The sequence below is a fragment of the Tasmannia lanceolata genome, unplaced genomic scaffold (genome assembly GCF_043159265.1).
Source record: "Tasmannia lanceolata isolate RefF3 unplaced genomic scaffold, GAP_Taslan_0.1 ptg000003l, whole genome shotgun sequence".
Taxonomy (NCBI): domain Eukaryota; kingdom Viridiplantae; phylum Streptophyta; class Magnoliopsida; order Canellales; family Winteraceae; genus Tasmannia; species Tasmannia lanceolata.
The window spans coordinates 62665955-62692126 of NW_027518680.1; the positions used below are offsets into that span (position 1 = coordinate 62665955).

Consider the following 26172-nt stretch of genomic DNA (forward strand, 5'->3'; position numbering starts at 1 on the left):
GGCTAGATTCTACATTTTTTAGGCGAGGAATTCCTTCTCTTATAGCAAGAATTCTTATGTGTTTCTTCGATATATGACATTTTTGTTCAATTTGTATGTAATTTACATTTATGTGTCATGTGGTTGGATCTCTAGATTTGCATCATCATGGCCACCAACAAAACCTTCCATGGCACCATCAGAAGGTATGCATTTAGTTTTCTATGCTCTAAATATTCTGCTCCGTCTAACCTGTACAGTCAAATCTGTAGCATCAGTTCAAATTCATGATTGACAAATATTAAAAAAAAAAAAAAACTGATTTTAAATTAATTTTATCATCCAAGCTTGTAAAAGTACAATCCTTAACCCGACACATGATGAGCTAATGGGTCACTGGCCCGAGTTGCTCATATGATATGTTGACACTAAGAAGCTCAAGTAAGCTAGCAATCATGGAGGCTACAAGCATCTTTTAATCTCTCTTGGATCATTTAATCTGCTTCACATTGAAGGTCTGGAGTGCCTTAGAACCGATTAACTACAAAATGGAATTTAACTGAAATATTTTTTTGTGCAGCATATACTGGACATGTAGATGATTCAATAATTGATCTGCTCTATCAAACCTGAATCTGAATATGGTTCACGAACCTCGTCGCAGAAATATTTACTTGCACGGTTTGTCAAAAAAACATACAAACCCAAGCACATCTTCTATTTTGTTTCTTCATTTATAGAGGAATAAATCTTAACAGTCAAGTATTTCAAAACGTCCTATTTATTTATTTTAATTTTTGAATGAATGTTCTGTACTGTATATAAGATTCCAAAATCCTATCTATATGTAATTCTCAATTCGGTTTGGCCATGCCATTGAACATGTATATATTTGATATCCAATCAATAAGTGATACATGCATTTTTAAACAACTTTAATGACTGAAACTGACATATTTATCATTTAATGAAATATGACTTTTACAGTTTAATGTTCTAAAATATATAATACTTCAACGCACGTGCATTTTTACTAGTCAATTCTTAAAATCCAAATAGAGGTTGGAAAGATCCAGACAGTAATGGGCAAAACTCATGCATCCTTTTCGCCACCCCGGGGGGTTTAGATATATCATATTCCCTAGATGGATGGTGGGCCCAACTCTCTCTCTCTCTCTCTCTCTCTCTCTCTCTCTCTCTCTCTCTCTCTCTCTCTCTCTCCAATATGATTGCCCATCTAGTCATATATTTCTATCCACTCGTCAGATATCTCTATCGACCAGTCAGATCTCCTCTCTCTCTCTCTCTCTCTCTCTCTCTCACTCCTAAAAATAGAAGGCTTTGAAGGTGATTCTGCATCTTCAACCCAGGCTTGTTTATTTAGGGTTTTAAAGTTTCTCTTCATTTTCCATGGAGCTTCCAACTAACATGAGTTGTAGGTTATTGCGTCTATCATTTTTCTTTCATGTCACCCTCCTCTTTCTCCTCTTCCCATCAGTAGAATCTCTCACTCTAGGAAACGAAACCGATTGACTAGCTTTGCTCGCCTTCAAACATGAAATAACCCATGACCCTAATGGGGCTTTGAACTCATGGAACAATTCTCTCCATTTCTGCCAATGGCTGGGAGTCACATGCAGTCATCGCCATCCTCAAAGGGTCATTGCCTTGAACCTTGGCGATCAAAGCTTGGTCGGACCCATGTCCCCTCACATAGCAAATCTTTCCTTCCTCCGTGAAATCCAATTTGGAAACAATGGATTCTACAGCCAACTCCCCCCAGACATGAGTCGCCTATTCCGTTTGCGTTCTCTCAATGTGAGCCTCAATGCATATGAAGGAGAAATACCAGCCAATCTTACCGCCCATTGCCCAAAACTCAAGTCCATGAATTTTAGTTACAATAATTTTGTTGGTGGGGTTCCCAACAAGTTCCACTCGCTCTTTCAGCTCGCTTACTTGGACCTTTTTCATAACAATCTCACAGGAAACATCCCACCTTCGCTTGGGAACCTTTCATCTCTCATCCATTTAGATCTAGGATCTAATAGTTTCGAAGCGGAAGCATCCCGTATGAGGTAGGAAGATTAGCCAGCTTAGAATTCCTTCAACTCAGTTCAAATAATTTGTCTGGTACGATTCCTCAACCAATTTACAATCTCTCGTCTATTTTTGGCCTGTCTCTGGCAAATAATAAGTTGAATGGAAGCATTCCACCCGACCTGGGCCGCTCTCTCCCTAATTTACAATGGCTTCTCATGGATGTGAATCTATTCACAGGATCCATTCCAGTCTCTTTATGTAATGCATCACGATTTTTTCACCTTGATTTTTCTTATAATAGCTTTAGTGGGATTCCTACCTATGAATTTGGGAAGCAAAGGCAAATCCAACGACATGATTTTTATCACTTCTTTAACCAATTGCTCTGGTCCACAAAAATTATATCTGGACACCAATTACTTTAGTGGTGCACTGCCCGACTCAATAGCTAATCTCTCAACTCAATTTACACGACTGACTTTAGGAAGAAACCAGATATTTGGGAGCATCCCTTCAGGTATTGCAAATCTCGTAGGTTCAATGGTACTGGGCATGGAGACAAATTTTGTCATAGGTACTATTCCTTTCGGAATTGGAAAGCTTAACAAGCTGCAATTATTGACCTTCATACAAATGAACTTTTCGGTCAAATTCCGTCTTCCCTTGGCAACATAACTCATTTGTTAGTACTCGATTTAGAAAAAAATAAATTACAAGGAAGCATTCCATCAAGTATTGAAAATTGTGGATATTTAGAAGAAGTATTCCTTCGTCAAAATAGCCTCTGTGGTACCATACCCTCTCAGATTTTGAAGCTTTCCTCACTAACAATAGCCCTTTCCTTATCGTATAATTCTTTCACAGGTTCCCTAGCTTCAGAAGTAGGAAACTTAAAACAGGTTGGGGCATTAGGATTTTCTCATAACAATTTTGCAGGTGAAATTCCTAACACATTAGGCAACTGTATTAGCTTGGAATACTTATACATGGATCATAACATCTTTCAAGGAACCATTCCTTCATCATTGGCCAATTTAAAAGGTATCCGAGAGCTTGATCTTTCACACAATAACTTGTATGGAAAAGATTCCAGAATACTAGGAAAAGTTTCACTTCCTCGAGTATCTAAATCTGTCTTTTAATGATCTAGAGGGTGAAGTACCAAAGGAAGGGATTTTTAGAAATGCAAGTACCATTTCAGTTTGTGGAAACAACAAGCTTTGTGGGGGTATCCTAGAACTACAGTTGCCAGCATGCCCTGTCCACGTTTATAACAAACGTGGAAAATCTTATTCTCTACGAGTAATAATTTCAACAGTCAGTGTGATTTTATTCCTTATTATGCTATCTTGTTTCTTTGCACCCTTCTATTGGAAAAGAAAGTTGAGAAAGAATCTGTGGACCCCGATCCGGGAGAGAGGTGGGGGACGAGCCCCCGGCGGCCTCTAGGATCATCTACGTGTGAAGGAGACTTCTACTAAGGAACTCTCGAAGTGGTGCCACCCTCATAGCATAGCACGAGTGACGATATAAAAGAGATACCTCTTGATTCGGGAACGAGTCCGGATTCGAAACGTACCTAAACAAACTCAGAGTCGTCATCCATGGTATACGGCCATGGATCCTTAAATAAATATGCTATGTATACCATGGATAACCAAAAATGAATGGGTTCATGCCTGATTACGAATGGAGAAGGTCCGAAGAGCACCCCCAAATCGTCCGAGTGCAAGCACTTGGTCTCTTATGCCATTTTTATCAACTCCAAAGAATATTGGGTAAAATCATGTGAAATGGGAACAATCCTCAGGAATCGTCTACCTAAACATGCATTTCCTGATAATAGAAATAATAAGTACACACAAAATAAATGAAAGAAATGTGTCACCTAAGCACAGCTAGATTATGAGTGACATACCTAATGTGTGTCTAAGTTCTGGTGAACAAACACATGCATACTACAGCTAAAGGTATAAGGTCTGAATAAGATATAATGAATATGATAAGTAGAATAAGCAGGACAACAAAATAAGTAAATGAGACATAATAAGCAGTAAAAGCGATAAAGCAGTAAAAGAAATATAGCTAAGCATATAAGCAGGAAATAATAGACTGGTAAGCAGTAAAGGTCTACAGCTAAGCATGTAAATGATCAAATAAGAAAATAATCTCAATCTGAAAGAAAACACACAAGAAAATGATAACCACAAACATAAAACTCTAAAAAGAAACATTAACAACAAATCCTAAGGCTCTAAAATTGTCCTCGACTCTTGGATGGTTTGATATTCATCCAAGCAGCCTACGTATCCTCGCCTCCACAAGAATTAAAGGAACGTAGTTCTTCGCACTTATTCTAAACTAAAATGCCTAAGACGTCTAGACCTTTATCCTAGACTCGACCTAAAAGACCGGACTAGTTATTAAAGTTTTTTTGTGCGATTATTTAAATTCCATTTGATTAATTTTAGGACACCCTATATGACCTAACTAATGCAGGTTAGCCCTAAGCTAATGCAGGTGGTTCCAACAACCTATGTGTAACTAGGCTGTATGTCTTAAGGAAAACAATGGGATCACTAACGTATCCAAGACCTAGTCATCAGTCGGGGGTGTGAATCGCCAACTGACCAGACGGAGGCGTTCCTATAACTCTAGGACAAACTCCTAACTCTAAAACAAACACACAACCACCAAAACACTCTACCTTGGACATACTCCTAACTCTAGAGGAAGATCTTTTTGGTAAATAAGTTTTTTAAAGATTTACAAAGTTTGGCTGAACTTGGGATAAAGATCCCAAGCTGCACTACGTACCTCGTGGGAGAGGATCAAGCCAACGCAGTTCAGAATATATTCCGAGATAAAGATGTTAAACAAATAAACAAGTGTGATTCACAAACAAGTAAACTAGCGTGCTCACAAACAGGTATACCAGCGTGGTCACAAATAAGTAAACTAGCATGATCACAAACAGGTAAAATGTCAACACGATAAAACATGTCTAAAGGAAGTGACATCCCTAAAACAAATGTGACAAAACCTTTCTCCAAAAGAAAAAGGCAAGCAAGATAATGAAATTGAGAAAATCCTATACTATGATAGAAGGTTTTCTAAAAGGTTAGAGAATCTTCTAAAAGAAAAGAAAATAGAAAAGAATACTATATGGACTAAGCTAGTCCCATAATGATGGACTTGGGATGACTCCTTCACTGCCCTTGCAATGAGAAGGATTCTAAAAAATGATTAAAACATCTAAAAGGTTGGGTAAGCCTACTAAACAACAGAGGGGGGTGCTACTAGGACTAAGCAAGTTCCCTAAAGATGGGCTTAGGATGACTCCTTCATTGCCCTAGCAATGAAATAGGAAAATACAACAAGGAATCTACTATAAAGTATATATAATCAAATGGTTATAAACATCAAACAAGCCAATAGAAAAATCTTATCGTCAATTCCACTAATAATCCTACCTAAACCATAGAGATCAAAATCATGAATTAACATGACAATCTACGAGTATCCTATTCCAATTATTGCATATAAAGATGCTCCATACTAATCAAGAGATTTTGATTACCTGTCAAAACTTATGATATACCCACACAATTTATTTGACAATCAACACCATTTGGAACAAAATATGATTCACACAAAATCAGGGATAATGATCACTGACTATTGTTTCTAATTATATGAAAATCTAAATTATAAATCAAGCTAACGAAAGAAAATATAATATTTCTTGAAGGATACATATATGACAGATGTAACTATAAAAGAAATTCACATTAGAAAGAATTATATGAAACATATGAAAGCCCTGTAAACATACTGACCGTCATGAATTAAAGGCCCTAGAAAATACTCTCAGGGATCAAGTCGAAAGTTACGAGGATAATATTGATCCCTTCAGGTGCTAATATTCACAGCTAAGTACCTCTTCTTCTAGTGATTAAAAGTCTGGAATTATTCCAACCTCTGCAAGATGTACTAACTCATAAAAAATACAAACGCACATTTACCCTTCAGTTATTCACATATAAATACCTTTTATAACTCCTAGAATTTATCATATTCTTACCAAAAATCTTGAAACTATGACCCAAAGAATGAAATATTTACTTTGCAGGAGTCTGGTTTGAACTATTAGGTGTAACATTACATATGGAAAAATAATCAAAGGAACTATGCAACCTGATCTGAGAATGAAGTTATCTTGACACATCACTATCCCTTGAATTTTAAATGAATTAAGACTGACCTTACCCCATATAATGGAACATTATATTGAGTAAAAATGATGAACTTAAAACCTATATAATTTGTACAAACTAACTTAACAAAAATGAAAGAATCAATCAGAATAGTGTAATTACAAGCCTATTTCCATTCTAAAGGAAATGATTTTAACTACATAACATAATTACTAACACACTGTGCTCTTTATTCTTCTACATAGGAATATATTCTCATATCAAGATATTCTACCTAAAGTACAAGAATATACATAGCAAATGACAACGAAGACAGGCATGAAAAAATAACATCTTGAATAAGTATGAACTCATAATCATTCAACAAATAGAGACATATGGCAATTCACACAGACAAAGTGGAAAGATCATGATATGGCAAAGCAACTGTCCTAATATGACAAGGCTTAATAAAGGAGATCACTTACAGAATCATATCAAAAACCGGCCAAGGATAGAAAATGATGAAATAAAATGAAGGATCAGAGCACATGATCAGCTAAGAATTGTATACTATCATTTGATTTCCAAACAGAGCCACTATTAATCTAATACCCTCAACCCTATTGATAGCAGCCCTATCTAACCATTTAATAGGATAATCAAAGAAAAGGATAGATTTAACCATTCACAAAATAAATCAAATGAGGCAAAATTCCCAAGTTCTAAACAGGGGGTGAAACAAAGGCTGTAGAAAACAGGGGCTGAAGCAAAAGGCTGCAGAAAACAGGGCTTATGTGTAGCAAACAAAATAAAAAAAGAAGAAGATTTGAACATCTGCGTAGAATAATAAAAGAGTGATTTGATATGGACAACATTCATTCATAAATAACCTTAAGGAATGCCTTAAAGTTTGGGTAAAAGGACCTGTGTGTTGACCGTTTTTAACTCATTCCAGGTTGTGTACTCACTGATTCCAGGTTATATGCAACTGATTCCAGGTTGTATGGCAATTGATTCCAGGTTTTTAATATTTTAAAACCCAAATGATCCCATAATTATAAACAACATGCAAAGAGAAAAACTAACTTCTAGCTCAACACTTTCCATCTGGTCTTTTGTAAAAATTGGAAACTACAGATTTTCTCTTTTAAAATTGAACCGAAACTTATGATTAAAAGATGAATAACGAAGAGATAGACAACACAACTGTACTGTCATTAAAGCATGGCATCATGGACTTCAATTCCTTACTGACCATTTAGAGGTATGACATTACTCTTAATCACACTAATCTGACCTGCCTCTTGAGGTTCGAAGTATTATGAGTATTCCTTGTCAAAGTTCCTTACAAGCTGAATTGAGAACCAACAGGGGCAGTGACAGGTTTACAAGCCCATTGAAGAGAAAAGCAAGTAAGGTATACAATTACCAAGACACGGCCAATACAATATTATTCAACACCACCTAATGTAAGACAAGATAGAATCAAACTTTTTTTTTTCTTTTCTCTTTTCTCCCTCCCTCCATAATCATTCTAATGAAAGATGAGGGCTGAGCCTCCCTCTATTTAACTCAAGAACAGATCAGGGGATTTATAGTGGAGGAACTACCAATGATAGAATTGAATAAGGAATTGAAAATCTGAAATTCTGACCATGGGAATTAATGACCATGAGAAATGTGGTTGATAATGAAATGTGGAAATCAAAGAGCTACAAAGAGGAAATCATCCAACTGATCTAAAGGTGAATATTATTTCCAAAAGGGAGAATCTCAAATCAAAACATTATCAGATCAACAGTTAGTTATGTTTTCTTTAATGACTTAAAATACTAATTAGATGATGGCCTAATTTTACCAGTTGCATACACAACCATCATCAAATGACCAGTTATAAACTAAATCAAAATTTAGAATTTCTAGCACATTTCCTAGAGTTAAATGTCCAGGAATTAGACAAGTTTATACTCAGAATTTCCATGAATATATTTTAACCAAACCAAGATAAGAAATATGCCGACTTAAACATTACTATATTTTAGCACGACTGAAATAATACTAGAACATAAAAAAATAAAAAAAAAGACATATTGACATGAACATTATAGTCCTTGCAAACTTTTGCAACTATGGAACCCCCAAATCATAGAGCAATAAGAAGATAATTTCTCTATTGAAGCAACTTCTCATGAATTCCAAAGCTTATGTCAACAGACTTACATGCATCTATATGGGAATAACAAGATATATGAAGGCATCCATATGTACTATTACAGCATGTACAATCTACCAGTCCAATTAAACAAAATGAAGCATACTTGAACAATCATTTATTTGATATACAAAGGGGAATATAAATTCACCTGTTCAGGGTATTAAAGTAAACAAGATCGAAATTTCCCAACATGCATTGATCCAACAACAATATCTTTAAATCAAACCTTTAAAATGATTTATTTTAATCAAACATATTTGGATATGCTCCTATATAAGCTCTAATGACAAATGATAATAATCTCCTGTTCAAAATCATCTTGTTATTTCACCCTCTCAATTCATCCAATGTCCTCAATGTATAATAAAATAACAATGTCCAGTGCTCCATTGTTAAAGACATGCATTCCCATAAACGAAACTTAAAGCTTATAAGAATCCCTCTTCTTTTTTTTTATAGCTATTTTCTAATTATAACGCCAACAATTAAATCTGTGGTATTATCCAATAAGATAAAAAAAAAAAATGCTATGACTAATCTTATCAATGACTTGTAACAACCCAAACATATATGTAGATGACTAGTTTTGAGTGTGTGTACATGATTTGAACGATAAAAATCTTACCAAATTCAATGTACATACTTCTTTTCTTTCAAATTTCATGTTCCTAGGAGGTTATCTTTCTAAAATAAAGTACATAGTGAAACCAAAAAGTTAGGTATGCATGTACCTACCACCAAAAGAACCGGATTTAACTCAATTGAAGTAAATGAATTATCTCTAAAAACAAATGAAAAATGACAGCCATAATAAATTGAAATGCCTAAAATAAAATTAATTTACGCTTTAAATTCATTGCATATACAGCCATGGGACATCACCATAAAGATTATGTATTGTGACCAATATAGGAGTACAAACAACTAACACCACTACTTTGCTCTCTTTTTTTTTACATACATCCTACTATTTGAAAATACAGCGACAATTCCCTTAAGATTCTGATGAAGGGGTAAAAACTACTGAAATCGTACAATCCCAATACACTCTTGAATTGCTATTATTTCACACCAAACAGTAGACATGCCATTTAGATACTAAAATATTTAACACATTTTGACCTAGTAAAATTCATTCATCATTTTTTTTATAAATACCAGACCCTTACTGTAATTTTGTCTATTGTAGCTTAACTACTTATCTAGTAATGAACATATCTTATTATGAACTGATATCATGAATTCGAGTAAATTTTTACTATTTAATATACTATCATTATCACTTATTTTGGATACAAAGCATATTCCAAGATCCTAAATAAAAATAGCAGACATTAGGACATCTCACAATATTACATCAGTGGACATGATATCATGAAGGAAATTTTAATGAAGCTCCTTAAAAAATTTTACAAAACTATGGCTTCTAAATCAGTTACATTATTCATCTCACAGAAAGAATAATAAGATTTAAAACTATCATTTGCCTCAAATAAAGAGAGAAGAAATCTAGATAAATTCACATATCTTAGGTCTAACAAGTGAACAGACTTAAGAATCATCCAAAATTTTTGACAAATTTGCATGTATTTGTAAAGAATAAATGAAATTTTAAAACGATCATGTCAAAATTTTATCCTAAGCTAAATACATCATATTCGAGTAATATTTGAAACAAAACACCTTGAATATGAACATATAGCTTACAGGTTTAAGAAGGAGATGAGGAATACCTGAAAATTTTTCGCCTCTGCACTATTTTCTTAATTCCTCTCTTTGTTGAAAATATTACGCAGATCCGAACTCTTTCTCTCCAATGATCAAGAAATTGCTTGAGCTTGTGAAAGTTTCTAAAGCTTAATTTCTTCCAAAAATGGCAGAGTAATAAAAAATGCTATGAAAATGAGAATTAAACCTATTTTCCTCTTAATGACAACAGATGACAAGATCTGAGTTTCAAGAAGACACAGAAAATGAAATTTTGTGGTAAAGAAAATGAATTTAAAAGTATATGAGTGAATGTTAGGTTTAAAAGATGGATCTAGGATTTGAGCACTCGGATTAAGGTTTAAGTACAAGAAAACACAGGTTTTTAACAAGACAAAAGGTGAAAATCAAGTATGAAGATAAAGGAAAATGCTAGCCGGAGCTTTTGGCCGGAGTTTTGGCCGGAGTTTAAGTAAAAAGCTAGGATCAAGAGTTAAGGTTATAGATCTATGATTCTAAAGTAAAACCCTAAGGTTTACTCTACAAAAACAGAGTAGATCTCTAATTTTAGCTCAAGTTAGGGTTTACGCAAGGTAGAGCTAGAGTTTTAACACGTGAATCTAAGGCCTCATGGTGGAAAATCAACTGATTTAGGGTTCTACAATGTCTAAGAAGAGAAACAGAGATGGAAGAGATTAATTGAGAGGAGTAACAAGATAATGGCTGGCCGGAGTTCAAGTCAAGTGACCGAAGATCATGATTCTACCGGAATTCTCATCCGGAGAAGAAAGTACACGAGTTAGGGTTTCGGTGAAGAAGAAAGAGGGATAAACAAGATTTTCTCAAACTCTCTCTCTGCTAGGGTTTTCAATCCAACGAATATGAGAAGGAATCTTAGCTTCTCTAACAAGCCTCTTCTCTATTTATAGGTGATTTGGTTAATTTTTCTACCCCATTATATTATGAGACAACCCCCATATACATATTTTAACTTACCTTTGCTAAATGATGGGTGGCCCCAGAGGAAAAGTTTAAATTAAACATTAAGAGCTAATTTTGTGCCTCTATAAATTACTCTGAGACACTTTTTTTCTGTAAATCATTCACACTTTATTTCTACCAGGCCACCTCCTGGTCAGGATAATGCATACCCCTTCTGCTTCACTATATTAAATTTACACTACCTACTACGCTCATTTCACTGTACAAACATTAACGGATTCCGACGAAATTTAAAGGGATCTAATTGGGACCTTAACCTACTTCAGGAAGAAAATTATGACACTAAATCATTAATTTGATGGGTTTTATAATCACACAAAGCCAATTAGGGCTCGGTCAAAATGGGGTGTCTACAGAATCCTTTCGTTTCGATGCCTTTGGAGGATCTATGTTTAAAGCTTTCTTATGCGGAGCTCCAAAGAGCAACTAATGGGTTCTCAATGGAAAATTTGATTGGTGCTGGAAGTTATGGTTCTGTTTATAAAGGATTTTTAGACCACAATGAAACGGTTGTTGCAGTGAAGGTACTCAACCTTCAACAACACGGGGCTACTAAGAGCTTCAACGCTGAATGTGAATCCTTAAGAAACATTCGGCATCGGAATCTCATTAAGATCATAACTTCTTGCTCAAGTATTGATTACCAAGGCAATTATTTTAAAGCTTTGGTTTTTGAGTACATGCCTAATGGAGTAATGGGAGTTTAGAGAAGTGGTTGCATCAAAGGGGAGATGGGCAACATCCAATGATGAACTTGACCCTTATTTAAAGGCTAAATGTAGCCATTGATGTGGCCTCCGCATTGGATTATCTTCATCACCATGGACCAACACCACTTGTTCATGGTGATTTAAAACCGAGCAATGTTCTTCTTGATGATGACATGAATGCCCATGTAGGGGATTTTGGGTTAGCAAGGTTTATTTTTGGAGACACTTCTAATCACTCTAACAATCAAAGTAGCTCGCTGACAGTAAAGGGATCTATTGGATATGTTGCTCCAGGTAAATGACTTTATCAATATTTTTTATTCTTTATTATTATCTTATAAGAATTTAAAATTTTCACTAGCTTGATTACATGATGAAGTTTTATTTGGCAACATCTCATAGTTTCTTTCTAACAAGATCAAAGCTTTGAGTTTTGTATTCATTTTTAAATGGAAAGAATATGGTATGGGTGGAAGGAGAACTACTCATGGAGACGTGTATAGTTATGGAATCTTATTGTTGGAGATGTTCACAGGAAAAGCTCCTACCAATAACTTGTTTACAGATGGCCTAACTCTCGACCAGTTCGCTAAGATGGTGCTGCCAGATCGAGTGATCGAGATTACAGACCCACAATTGATCTCAGAAGAAGTCCAAGTTGTCAACAAGAATAACAATGAAAATCATACCATTATGAAAAATAGAATGCATGACTGTGTGGTCTCAATGTTCAGAATCGGTGTCTCTTGTTGTGCAGAATCACCAAGAGATCGAATGCAGATGGGTGATGTTGTCAAGGAATTGTATGTGATTAGAGACTTATATCAAGGAATAGGCATCTATCGAGGTAGGCAAAATAGGATGCCAGCTTTACACGAGGGTTCATCTTATCTAAGTAATTACAAAGGTATTAATTGAAGTTAAATGGTTCATTGACATCAATCATTGGAAATAAGATTCATGCAATACTTTGAGCATCACAAGTACACGTACGATTTCAAAGGTTCTCACAAAATGAACATTTCAAATTAGATCTGTGTTATCATGTCGGTATGTCACCTGAGATGGAAGTCATTTTATAGTATTCACTGATTTCTTAATCTGTAAATACCCCTGTCGGGCTTGAAATATATACACTTGCTCTTTCATTTGCAAGTTTTGGCAAGTATTTTTCATTGAGTTTATTTTGGTTGCTATTTATTGGTGAAAACAATGCCCAAATGAAATCTGTTGGCAGATTATCACCCCATGTAAAAGTAGTCTATCGGCCTCGCTATTTGCCTATATTCTCACATGATGAAATGAGTTGGATCCCCTCCACTATATCCAAAATGTCATCAATCCATCTTGCAAACCTCGAAGGATGTGATGCCTTTCCCTTCAACCACTTTATGACCTTCGGAGAATCTCCCTCCACTATTATCTTGCCTAGATCTTGATCCACTTTTTGTTCATTGCTGCCAAACATGATCTAAGCCTCCATTTCTTTCGAGGTAAAATTGTAAAACAAATTTTATGATTGTTTTTGGTGTTAAGATTTGCCAATCGGATCATGTTAAGATCCAGTCGTTTATCATTTGTTGGTAGGTTAGGGAAGTTGGTTTAGATTAGGATGATCTTCTTATCTTTATCTCACATGTTTATCTTCAAGTGCTTATTTAAGCACTAGCCGTTGTTATTTGTAAATACATCAGATTAATAGAAAATCTCAGAATTTTACATGGTATCAGAGCCAAAGGTCTCGAGTTTAAGCCTCTCGGATAGCAAAAATCCACATGCGAAGGTCGGCCCAAAGTGGGACACATGTGCCACGTGTTTGCAAGTGGGCCACATCTGCGGGGGAGTGTTAAAGTATAAAAGATAAATAACGCCTTGCTTTTGGAGTAAATGGTAGTTTCACATGGTATCAGAGCGGGTCGACCGAACCTGACGACAACCTTAGGAAATCCGTCCTCCGACGGACGGCCAATCTAGCTGTCCGCTGGGCCACCAACACAACCGCTGAAAAACCATTTCAATTTCCTCTTTGTTTATTCTATTTTTACCTAAAATCTCTCATTTCTACCTACTGCAACAGAACCTCAACACCATCAGCTTCTCTTCAGCATTGCTCGACCTTGCACCTGTCACAGATTAAGCCGAAGATGCTGCCCCTTCATCCAACGGCACTGTAGATCAGTAGAGTCCAAACCCATTGGGCCCAGTGATAAATCGACTCCAATATATCTTAAATCGACCCCCCCATGTGTCTATCTCTCTCCTCTTTCTCTCTCCAACCCAGAGGAGAGAGAAAGACACATAGGTAGTCGATTTATCACTGCCCTTGTTTTTTAAACAAAATGATATTAGCACAATCATGTTTTAATAAATGCACAAACCCAGCTTCACTTTTCTTTCTTTAATTGGCTTGTCAGAGCTTCTTGGGAACTGTAATAACCTTTAACGGCTCTTTAAATAACAAAAGACAGGAAAGATTAGTGCAAATATAAAAGCATGGTTGTGCTGATATTATTTCCCTTTTTAAAATGGCCATAAAATTTGTTTTACACACATTTTACGTGAAAAAAATGGAGGCTAAATTGTGTTTTTTCTTAAACCCAAAGGGTCACATATAGTAGAAAATGGGCGTAAAACAGGTATTCTTTCGATGTAAAATGAGCATAAAACAAATTTTAACACCATTCTTTTGACATAAAATGGGTTAAAACAGATATTATAACCATCTTTAAAATGGAAATCTATTTTACGCCCATTTTATGTCGAAAGAAAGAAACATAGACTTTCTTTTTATGAGGAATGATAGATTCAAGGGCCCTCTTTATGCAAGGGCTAAAGAAGGGCCCTTGAATAGATCTACGTCATTAAGTGCAACCGAATTGAGTTTCTCAACCGACTTTAAAAATGACGTGGATCTATTCAATAGTGTTTAAAAACTCGTTGACAGGATAAGGAACTCGCCCGAGTTGACAAGGATTTTTCTTGGCCGCGTTCCACATTGTACCACATCCGCATTCCGCGTTTTGCCCTAAATAATCAATAAAAACTCCTTTGACCCTCCCAAGTTATGACCACATCAACCGCATATATACTTGGCCGCGAACGCTCCTAGTCAAAAAGGATTTTTCTTGGCCACGATCCTTGTCACATCCGCGATTTTAACCATTGCTATTCAGGGCCCTTCTTTAGCCCTTGCATAAAGAGGGCCCTTGTCATTCCTCTCTTTTTATTAAATACAAACGAAACTATAGAATAGAAAGAGTCACGGTGGTCATAATGTTGACATCTGGTGAAAGTCTCTCCACAGCGGGCCATGTGGAGCGACCTTAATAGCCCCAAAAGGCCACCGAAAAAGACTAACCAAGACAAAAAAAATACAAAGAAATATAAACTAAGACATAAAAAACAGTGCTACTATTCGATAAAGTAATTTTATGTTAATTAAACACATGAGTGAAAACTTAAAAAATTTAAAAGTTTGAAAGTTTAAATTTGAAATGAGTAACGCAAGGTGAATTTAAAATTTAGATTTAAATCTAGTTAGAGGGAGGATTTTGGGGCTTGAATTGGATCCAACAGTTGAGTTAATCTTACTCTAGATAATGAGGAATTAATCAAGTTTAGTATTTATATTGAGTGGCTTAGGAATAGGATTTGGGTACTACTAGTGTGGAAAGGTTCCAAGGTTCAAGGTACTAACCTTTTACTGCGAGTTTGGCCTTGTAATTGGTCGAAATATCTCGAAAGTGTCGAGGTAGATATCGTGTGTTAGGTCCGAGAAGCAACAGCAATTTGGAATTCCATGACCTATGTGAGCGGTTGGCAGTCGTTATAATGCGTTGGTTCTGAAAAACGAGCGACTAGTTGAAATGACTCGATACAAGAGGGTTGTTGGCTGTCTTAAGAGGCTTTGCGTAGTAGAGATCAAACAGGGGCATGTAACTAGCGTGAACTGCAATATGTTTCGGTAAAAGGGAAAATATCGTGAGATAGATAATATATAACAATATGGTCAGGATGATTAATTTCAATAACAAAATGAAATAGAGTCTGTAACCAAAGTTGACTGTGATATCTTTGAATAATTAGGCCTAATTGATATCTCCAAGATCATAGATCTCCTCCCCTATAAAAAGTGGTCTACACACTCAAACAGGGCATCATTCCATTCTTCCTCTCCTCCTTTGGTTTGGTAACGTAATTTGACCTCCTCTCATTCCCCGTCCATTGTCTGTGATTGCCCATCTCTGACTTGAGTGTCGAAGTGGCCGTCCGGAGCCACAATTCCGGGCCCACTGATGCTTTCTCTGTGAGAGCAGGATTACAGGTTCTGCGAGGCTAGGGCGTGCAGTCAGATTTTGGGCATCATCAAATAGAGACAGTGTTTCGTTCGTTCGAGCATTCTCTCGAACAGATGGTGTGCATTTTAGCGGTGTACAACCTATTTGCACTGTAGCCTAACAAATGAACAGTTTAGATCATCCTATGACATGGGCCTATATGATACTAGAATTCATACGCCCACAGGGCACAACCTATAAAAACTCCGAAAAGAATGAAGTGAAGGAAATGAAGAGAAAGAAAATGTTCTGGTTTTGAGCAAGGTTTTAAATTTCGGACCCAGCCGAAACTGAAATTTCAGCCGAAATCTGTAAATTTCGGCCAAAATTCGGTAAAGACACAAAATGTCGATTTTTTGGGCCAAAATTTCGGTAATTTCGGCTGAAATTTTGGAAAGGAATAAATAAAAAGTTATATTTTTTTTTTTCAAATTTCACTGAAATTTATGAAATTTCCTAAGCCAAAATTTCTGAAATTTGGTATGTTTCGCCAATTTCGGTTTCAGTCTTGACCGAAATTTAGGATTTCGGATGAAATTAAAACCTTGGTTTTGAGTATGGCTTTATAACATTACAAAAATGCCCCTTGCTATAAATATGAACAAAAATGCGAAGTATATTTTCGTACGATGGTGTATATGATCTCTATCGGATTTTGTTACTACGTAGTCGTCAGGATCCAAAATGATTTCGGACCTTAGGAAGTAGATCCAATGGACACGGTTCCAGTCTAACTATTTTGCCTAAATTCAACCCATTAATGTTCGGATCCTTTAACACCACTAACTATGGTCCGGCATAAGTCATTTTACTTCTCTTTGTTTTTATGATTACAAGTCATTTTACACTATCTACACATATGATAAATGGTCCAGATCATATTTACAAGAGAATGGGCACTCTAATGGCTAGCTCTTAGGAGTGAGTTCTACCCGGTTAAGTTCCCTTCAAATGGTATCAGAGCTTGGGCGTGGTAACTCCCAAAAAGATCTCGGTAACCCCGGTGTGCCTCCGTGGATGATGGAATTCCCTCGGAGAAGATCTCGTAGTTTCCACGTCATCAATCCGCATGGAGGGGCATGATGGTCCACGTTGCTTCCTCGTGAAAGGGGAGATTATTGGGGTTCCATGAAGAAGCACATAGTCCCACATCGGATAAGTGAAGTGGATGGGGATGAGTTATAAGGGAATGAGCACCCTCCCATTAATAACTAGCTTTTAGGGGTGCGTTCTATGTTTTGATAATGATACTCTCTCTATTGTAGTTTTCGGTAGTGGAATTCCAAGCAGTCAACATTCATTCCAGAAGCATCCCTCGTCTACACGGCAGCCTAAGTCAAGTAAACGTCCCCACTTAGAGTAAAATTTCTAAGTGGAATTCCAAGCAGTCAACATTCATTCCAGAAGCATCCCCCGTCTACACGGCAGCCTAAGTCAAGTAAACGGCCCCACTTAGAGTAAAATTTCTAACTTCGGTTCGGTAGTGGAATTCCAAGCAGACAACATTCATTCCAGAAGCATCCCTCGTCTACACGGCAGCCTAAGTCAAGTAAATGTAACGACCCGATTTCCGACGAGTCGCTACGAGCAAAAGAAAGCAAAAAATCATAACAAAGTATTGATAGACATGGTAAATGACGCAAGGCGTCAAAATGTAAAAACTCAGGAACAAACTCTCTGATCACACAGTCCCTTATCCCATGGTTCCTTCATTTGCAAATGCTCCGCCATCTAATGCCTCAACCCCTGTGGTGGAGGAATCAACGTCAAAGCAGGGTCATCCAGAGACCGAGCAGAGTAAAAGAGACAATATAAACAGTGCATACAATATAATCCACATTTTCAATAATGTCTAGAAGCAATATAATAAAGATTACAATGCCCATGGCAATGACAATAATTTCAATGTATGCTATGCATGCAACAATTATGAGACAGCACATTCCCCAGGTACATCCGGCTTTTCCCCCATTTATTTTTCTGTCAGTTCTTTTCTGACTTTTTCATTTTCTTTTATTTTTTTCTGCCGGTGTCCTTGCCGCACGGCTACCCACTACCCCTGTCTGAAGGTAGTGACGTTATGGACTTGGATTACGGTCTCGCATTTGCCGAGCCGGGGATACTATCCCTCGGGGATACTTTCCCTTTTTGGTTGGTTTGCCAACGAAAGGCAGTACACGCTTCTCGCGTTGGCCTTTGGACCTTAGGTCCCAGGATGATTCCACCACACCCTTAAGTTCCCCTTCACTTTCCCCATGTATGCAACATGTATGCAATTACTTACCTTTGCCTTTCTTCCTGCATTCATTTCAATTCATTTGATTCCAGGCAAGCGAGTATAAATTCACTAAGCAGGTATTTATCAGGCAATTTATAAGCAGAGCTACATTGCATAGACAACTATATTGAATACCATTACAAGACAAGGTCTAGCTGTCACCTGCTTACATTGCATAGACAATTATATTGAATACCATTACAAGACAAGGTCTAGCTGTCACCTGCCTTTTTAATTTCTGAGTGAAGATAGTAACCGAAAAGTCCCAACAAGAATAGGAATGATTAACCTGTAAATAATTCTAAGTTTTATCAAATTCATGTCCTTTCTGTCCAGTATGCACTATTTATGTGGGCCCCGCATATTACTATGCATGTGGGCCTCGCATGTTACTATTCGTGTGGGCCCCGCATGTTACTATTCATGTGGGCCCCGTATGTTACTATTCATGTGGGCCCCGCATGTTACTCCTTCATGTGGGCCCGCATATTACTTCATGTGGGCCCCGCATGTTACTATTCATGTGGGCCACCATTCTTTGGCTACTATGCTCAGCAGTTCGCCTTTTTTCGCCTTTCTTTCCTTACAGTTTACTTTACGGTTACTATGCGAGCATTTCACCGTTCAAATATGATGATAAAGTTTGCATAATCGATAGCGAGTTATCGCCTCATATGCAAGCTTTATCCATAGGTGGTAGAACCAACCATATCACCGATATTTCACTGTGTAAATAAATAACTATTGACCTTCGCCTTTCTTTCTTTACAGTTTACTTTACGGTTACTATGCGAGCATTTCACCGTTCAAATATGATGATAAAGTTTGCATAATCGATAGCGAGTTATCGCCTCATATGCACGCTTTATCCATAGGTGGTAGAACCAACCATATCACCGATATTTCACTGTGTAAATAAATAACTATTGACAGACTTACCTTCTCCTCTCTCAGATTTCCTTTTCCTTCTCCTCTCTCAGATTTCCTTTTCCTTCTTCTATCTGATTTCCTTTTCCTTCTTCTCTCTCAGATTTCCTTTTCCTTCTCCTCTCTCAGATTTCTTTTTTTCTTTTTCTTCTTCTTCTCTTCCTCTCTCTTTCTCTTTTTTTTTCCTTCTCCTCGTCTGCGAGCCTCTATTTATAGCCTTAACCTGAATTATTATATTATCATTTTATTTATTATTTTATTTGCATGAATAGTAACTTGAATTATTATATTATTAGTTTATTTGCTTGAATAGTAACTTGAATTATTGTGTGGGACTTACTTGTTGTGGGACCTACTGTTGGTAGGACCCGCTGATGTGGGACCCGCTTGTGTGGGACCTACTTGTGTGGGGCCCGCTGATGTGGGACCTGCGGGTGTGGGGCCCGCTGATGTGGGACCTACTGATGGTGGGACCCGTTTGTAAATAGTACTCGGTGGGTCCTACTGTGAATAATACTTTTAAATAGTGTATCTCAATAGTGAACTTGCATAGTATTTCTGCATAGTAATCTTGCATAGTGACTATTGTGAATAGTAATTGTGAATAGTGACTATTGGAAATTTTAACATATATATATATTTATTCCGTTTTTGTTGACATCTGGGGTGGTGGCTTAGTGGTAGGAAGCCGTTCAATCTTAGCTTAGACTTGGGTTCGAATCGTGTACGCCCCATTATGCCAGATGTCCTCATGCCCGATTAACTTGGGGAAAATGAGTAATGGCCGATGATTACCCACCTATGAGGCCATTTTTATATTTATATATATATATATATATTTTACCGGTTCTTACAGTAAACGACCCCGCTTAGAGTAAAATTTCTAACGAGAGATATGGGGATTCCGAGCATTGATGTATGAGCATATTGCGGATAGACGATGCTACAAAAAAAATGCACCGATGGGATAATCGTAGCCATCCATTTGATGGGCTTTAAATGAATTGTAGAAAATGAAAAAGATTAACCACTACCATCATTCCCATCAGCAGCCCACATTCGACCGGTTGAAGTCTAAGACAGATGGCTAGGATAGTTCTGATCAACGGTCCACATTCTGCTCGTAGATTCCTATATGTGTTGCTATTGACTGTAAATTGCGTTTAAGTTTAGCCCAATAGTCAGTTTTGGATTAAACTTATGGAAATGATATTTTGGGATGCAACCTATTTACCTTTATGGCCCATCAAACGAACGGTTTGGATTATCCTATGGTGTGGTATGGGCAGGGCTTACATTGTTCAAAGATGGGCCCACCAATCCACCAACGGTTTCTGTTGGGCCTACCAACTGTTCTGTTGTGTGTGTGTGTGTGTGTGTGTGTGTGGAGAGAGAGACGTTAGGATGATCCTAACGTTTAACGTTAGGAAGCCGTCGGGGGCGGGGGAATATCAGCGCCCAAACAGATATTATAACCATCTTTAAAATGGAAATCTACTTTACGCACATTTTATGTCGAAATAAAGAAACAGAGACTTTCTTTTTATGAGGAATGATAGATGCAAGGGCCCTCTTATGTGAGCGGTTGGGAGTCATTATAATGCGTTGGTTCTGAACAACGGACTGGTTGAAATGACTTGATATCTTTGAATAATTAGTGTGAGACAGATCAAAATAAAAGTCTGTAAACTGTGTAGACTGAAATATTGTGGTAAATTCAAGGTTGAATGGGCAAATGAAATGAGTTAATAGCAGGTTTGTAATGGGCTGATAAATTAAAATTCAAGGTTGAATGTTAGCAAATGAAGAAGTTAGTTTAGATGTTTAAAAGTGGAAGAGGCTGAAATGATGGTAGTTTTAGAAATACTGCAATGGGATCAAAATGAATAGCTTAAACCGCAAGAAAGGAATCAATAAGTTGAATAAATTTCAACAAGAAGAATGCATGATCAGCCAGCAATTACCAGACAATAGAAAGAAAGAAAGAGGAGCTTATTCCAGCAATTACCAGACAATAAAATCAAAGGGTTGTAAGAAATCAGATTTGGGGGATACTTTTGGAATGAAATCGTTGTCAAATGAATTGATTGAGGGATATTGGCATGGTAATGGAAGGTTTTAAAGAGGGAAAATTTGGGTTGTTTGGGAAGATTTTAAAGAGGGAAAATTGGATTTTTTTGCAAAAAAATATGAATCTAGGGAAATATTTTTTGTTTTTTGCATCACGGGTGAACAAATGGGAAAGATTTGGGGCTGGCTTTCTATTTATGGTGAAAACGCATGAGGGAACGGGAGAAATTTCTTTTTTGCAGGGCTAAGGGCATGATTTGGTAAATTCAAAGGGTTTTTTTACTATTTGGATATTAAAATGAGGGAGGGCATGGGTTGTAAATAGGGGAAAAAGTAAGGGCAGTCTGGGTGTTGCATTCTTAAAAAAATCATGTGCTTACAGGTTACAATGAGAAACCCATTAGAAGAGGAAAAACAGGGGTGAAAGAGTCCAAAAGAGGGGTTTGTTAGGGAAGGAATGGTGAAGAGACAAAAAGGGTGTTGGGTCACATGATAGCGGGAATCTTCTGAGTGTCATTATCAGAAAAGGGAGTGTGGATATCAACCATTAGTTTGTTTTATCAGAAAAGTAAATGTAAGATAAGGTCTTAAATGTGCCACGTTCACCCCGGGAGCGCGACAAACTGTGGGTTTGTTTATTTTCGCATTGTTTAGTCTTCCATTATCCGTTTCACGTAAAATGGGCGGAAAACAAATTTTACGCCGACTTTTCCATTTCAGTTTAGAGTCTTTAGACTTCCTCTAAATACAAATATATCTGATTTTTTTGCCTATTCTAATTTATCACCGGTTTCAAAGGAGAATAAATAGAATCGTTTTGAGATTAATCCTTATACTATATATAAAGCGTGAATAAGGGTTAAAGTCATCCTCACTTTTTCATTACTTCCGTTCATGTCCCACAGCCAAGCACACATTCATGATTTTCTTTAGGGGTATTCTCGGCATTCATGTTGGGCAATAAATACCTTTTTTCTTTTACCATTAACCCTTTTGTTGATATCTAACATCTATCTATATGAGAAATTATTTGAGGGTAAAAACGTAATCTACATACAAAAAGTACCGACACATGGTACTTGTCTATGACAATTACGGCAAAAACTACCAAGAAGAAGTAAAGTCATATGACAATGACGAAAGAACTAATTTTTATTACTCATGAAGGACACTTGCAAAATATTGACGGATTCCAGGCACCTGAAGAGGAACAACAATTATGGAAACCTCTATCGATTGGAGGGCTAGGATTAGCCTATATCGATTGGAGGGCTACGATCAACCTATGGAAATGATTTTACGGGCACAACCGATTGATGTTGTGTTTCATCCATGGTTTAAAATTTTGGTTTCGGTAATCGTTTTGGACCCCACCGAAAACCGAAATTTCGGTCCAAAATTTGGTAATTTGGTTCGAAATTCCGGACCGAATTTTTGAAATTTTGAACCAGACTGAAATTCCGAATTCCGAAATTTCGGCCGAAATTTTGTAATACTTTTTTTAATAAATAATGGCATTTAATCGAAATTTCAGACCGAAATTTAAAACCATGGTTCCATCACATAGGCGGTTTGGATCAACTTATAACCCTCTATAGATCGGAGGGTTCGGATCAACGTATGAAAATTATTTTTGGGGCACAACCTATGTAGGCAGTGGCCCATCTAATGGACGGTTTGGATCATCCTATGGTACAGGCCATACCGTACATTTGTCTCCGTCCTGCTCAATTTTGCAGGGGTATATTTGTCATCCCGGTCACTTACTTTGCCCCTGGAGAACATCCAAAGGTTATCACTTTCGTTCCCAACTTTTACTTAAATTCTTTCTATATCCTATTGTATTTTAGGAAAAGTTCGTTGTGTATCCAATTTCTGATGGCTATTTTTGTCAATTCTAATGCCAATGACCCTTAAATGTCCGTCCAAAGACTCCAAACGAAACCCTATTATCTGCCCGTTTGGCATTCGCTGGATTTCCTTCCTGAAAACTCCACTGCTCTCAACCGCCTCCTTCTCATCGCCTCTCCTCTCGAAGTCTCGTCACATGCTTTTGTTTTTGCTTCTCTTCTATGTCCTACTCTGGGTATCGTTTTCTCTTTGAACATAAATATTTTTTATTTTTATTTTTCATTCATTAATGAAGGAGACTGGTAAGAACTATATATGGATTCCGAACCAGGCTATTCTCCCTCCGGTAAACGAACCAAATATGAGTTTTCTTGCTTCTGTTTGTTTTCCATTTTTTTCCTTTAAATGGATGGATTTTAATTAGGGATCCTGAGTTTTGTTTTGGTTTTTATGATGACCAAATTTTAGGGGATATCTTCAAACAAGGATTATTAATTCTTTTTTTGTAGGAGGATTTTGATTGTGGTTTTTAGGAGGATTTTGTAGTAGCATTTATGAATTAACTTACTCGAAACAATTTTCAATAAGTAAAGGGCGTGTTCGCAACCATAATTTAAATGGCTTCTGCCCATGTTGTATGTGCTCGAATGCAACGCAATAAAATCCAAAAAAGGTAGTTTTGCAATCTGCAAACTAGACTCGCCAAGCCCATTTCTCCAAACTCTACGTTTAACATGTATACAGGATGACATTCAAGCCATTTTTTTTCAAAAAATGATGAGAATTAGAGGCACGACTAGGTGTCACTTACGTCGATTATCATAGATCCATTTCTACCCGATTCTATAGGGGAGGATGACAAGTGTTGCCGTACACACCCAAAATCTTTTTAGCAAAGGTGATTCTTCAAAAAATGGGTGGGAAAAAGACCCCGGTACCCTTCTGACATGATGACAGCAACGTCAATCATTATCTTAAAGTTAGATTTAATGCATTTAATCTTAGCTATCATCGTTTTCGTTCGTTTGAACATATGTTTGAACCCAAACAAACATTGAGTTCGTTTTAATCGTTGGTCTACAATAAGTAGAGACTGTTAGATCCTTGACAAGTGAAAGTATTTTTATGTACTTAAGATTCCGGCGGCGTACTCCAGAATCCGGTGGCATACTCGATATGTTTGAAACACATATTTGAACCTAAAAATCCGACAGTGTACTTGATATTCCGGTGTCGTTCTCGATATTCCGTCGACTAACTCAATCCGTTTGGAACACATGTTTGAACCCAGAACATCCGATAGCGTACTTGATATTCCGACGGCGTACTCGATACATTTGAAACACATGTTTGAACTCAGAAAATTCGACAGCGTACTTGATATTCTGACGACGTTCTCAGCCAAAAGAGACGTGAGAAATAATAAAATATTCAATAACGTAGTCGTTCAGAGCCAAAGAGATGTGAGAAATAATAAAATATTCAATAACGTCGTCGTTGCATAAACTTGTCTTTTTTATGACTAATTACTCTGTTTATTTCTTTTACAGGAGGACCTATTTTTGTTCTTAAAATATTTCATCACCTAAACTTAGCTTACATTTTACTCTCTCTTATTTTTGAATGCACATATTTTAGATGTAGGCTTTAATAACACTGCCTTATGTTTGTTTTATTTGTTATCATAGTAAGCTTTATTTCACTTATCAGGAAAAGATCAAAGAGGAATGCTAGCGTCAAGCGGAAGCTTCTCCCAAAGGCGTTTTAAGTGCAGTTTTCTCGATGGGCTTATTTCATCAATGATATTGCAGAAATCAGAAGCTTTGACGACAGACAAGGATGCTTCATGAGTAGGAAAAACTCGTAATAATGTAAACTGGTGATTCTCAGACCAATTTCAAACCAATATAAAGATTATGTAATAAATCTTCAATTCTCCTTGAAAAAATTAAATCCTATTAGGGCCCGTTTAGATGCCAAGAAGATTTTGATTTGGATTTCTCACATTTGCAGCCTTTTTTGCATTGTAATTTGAATTTCTCACATTTCTAATTCAGCATCTGATAGTGAAAAAAATCAGATTTCTTTGCAGTGGAAATAAGAAATTGGAAATATATTATTTTTTAAAAAACATATTGTCCAATAAAATTCAATGGGTTGCCTTAATAAACTCTTTTTTAGCTGAACACCTGAAGCAGTGAATATATTGTTTTTTAAAAAGCACATTGTCCAATAAAATTCTGATTGTTTTGAAGCGGCTCACAACCAATTGACGTACCATTCCTCAAACTTGATATATTTATACGGAAATGAAATCACTGCTGCAATCTTTTGATATTCCGCGAAAGCTTCTTGTCTTTTAGTATTTATTATTTAAATGGTTGTCAAAAGGTTATTACAGTTCCCAAAAAGCTCTAACAAGCCCTTTAAATACTAAAGGGCAATCTAAATGGCTCGCACGTGCAACACACGTGCATTTTTACTAGTTTTTTATATACGAAAACGAGAGGGAGTGACACTCACAATCAGTTTTCAAAATCCAAAACAAACAAGGGCGTAGTATAAGAATATAAATCATTGATTGGCTATAATCCAAAAATTGCACAATGATCAGCTAATCTAAACCATCCAAACTGTAAATAGTGCTATGATGAGAAAGGAAAATTAGGGCAGTCTTAGAAAAAGAAACAACCATAGATCAGAGGGTTGGGATCATTCTATGGAATAGATTTTTTCAGGCACAATTAATTTACAATGTGGCACAACAAATGGACGGTTTAGATCAACCTATGATGTGGGCCGTTCAGTCCAATTTGAAAAATACTTGACTATTCGGGCTTACACCATATAAAAA

General features: G+C 36.7%; 1 pseudogene; it reads left to right on the forward strand.

The window, feature by feature from the left end:
* Window positions 1-169: 169 nt before the first annotated feature.
* LOC143870034 (putative LRR receptor-like serine/threonine-protein kinase At3g47570) lies at window positions 170-25168 on the forward strand (annotated as a pseudogene).
* Window positions 25169-26172: the final 1004 nt, after the last annotated feature.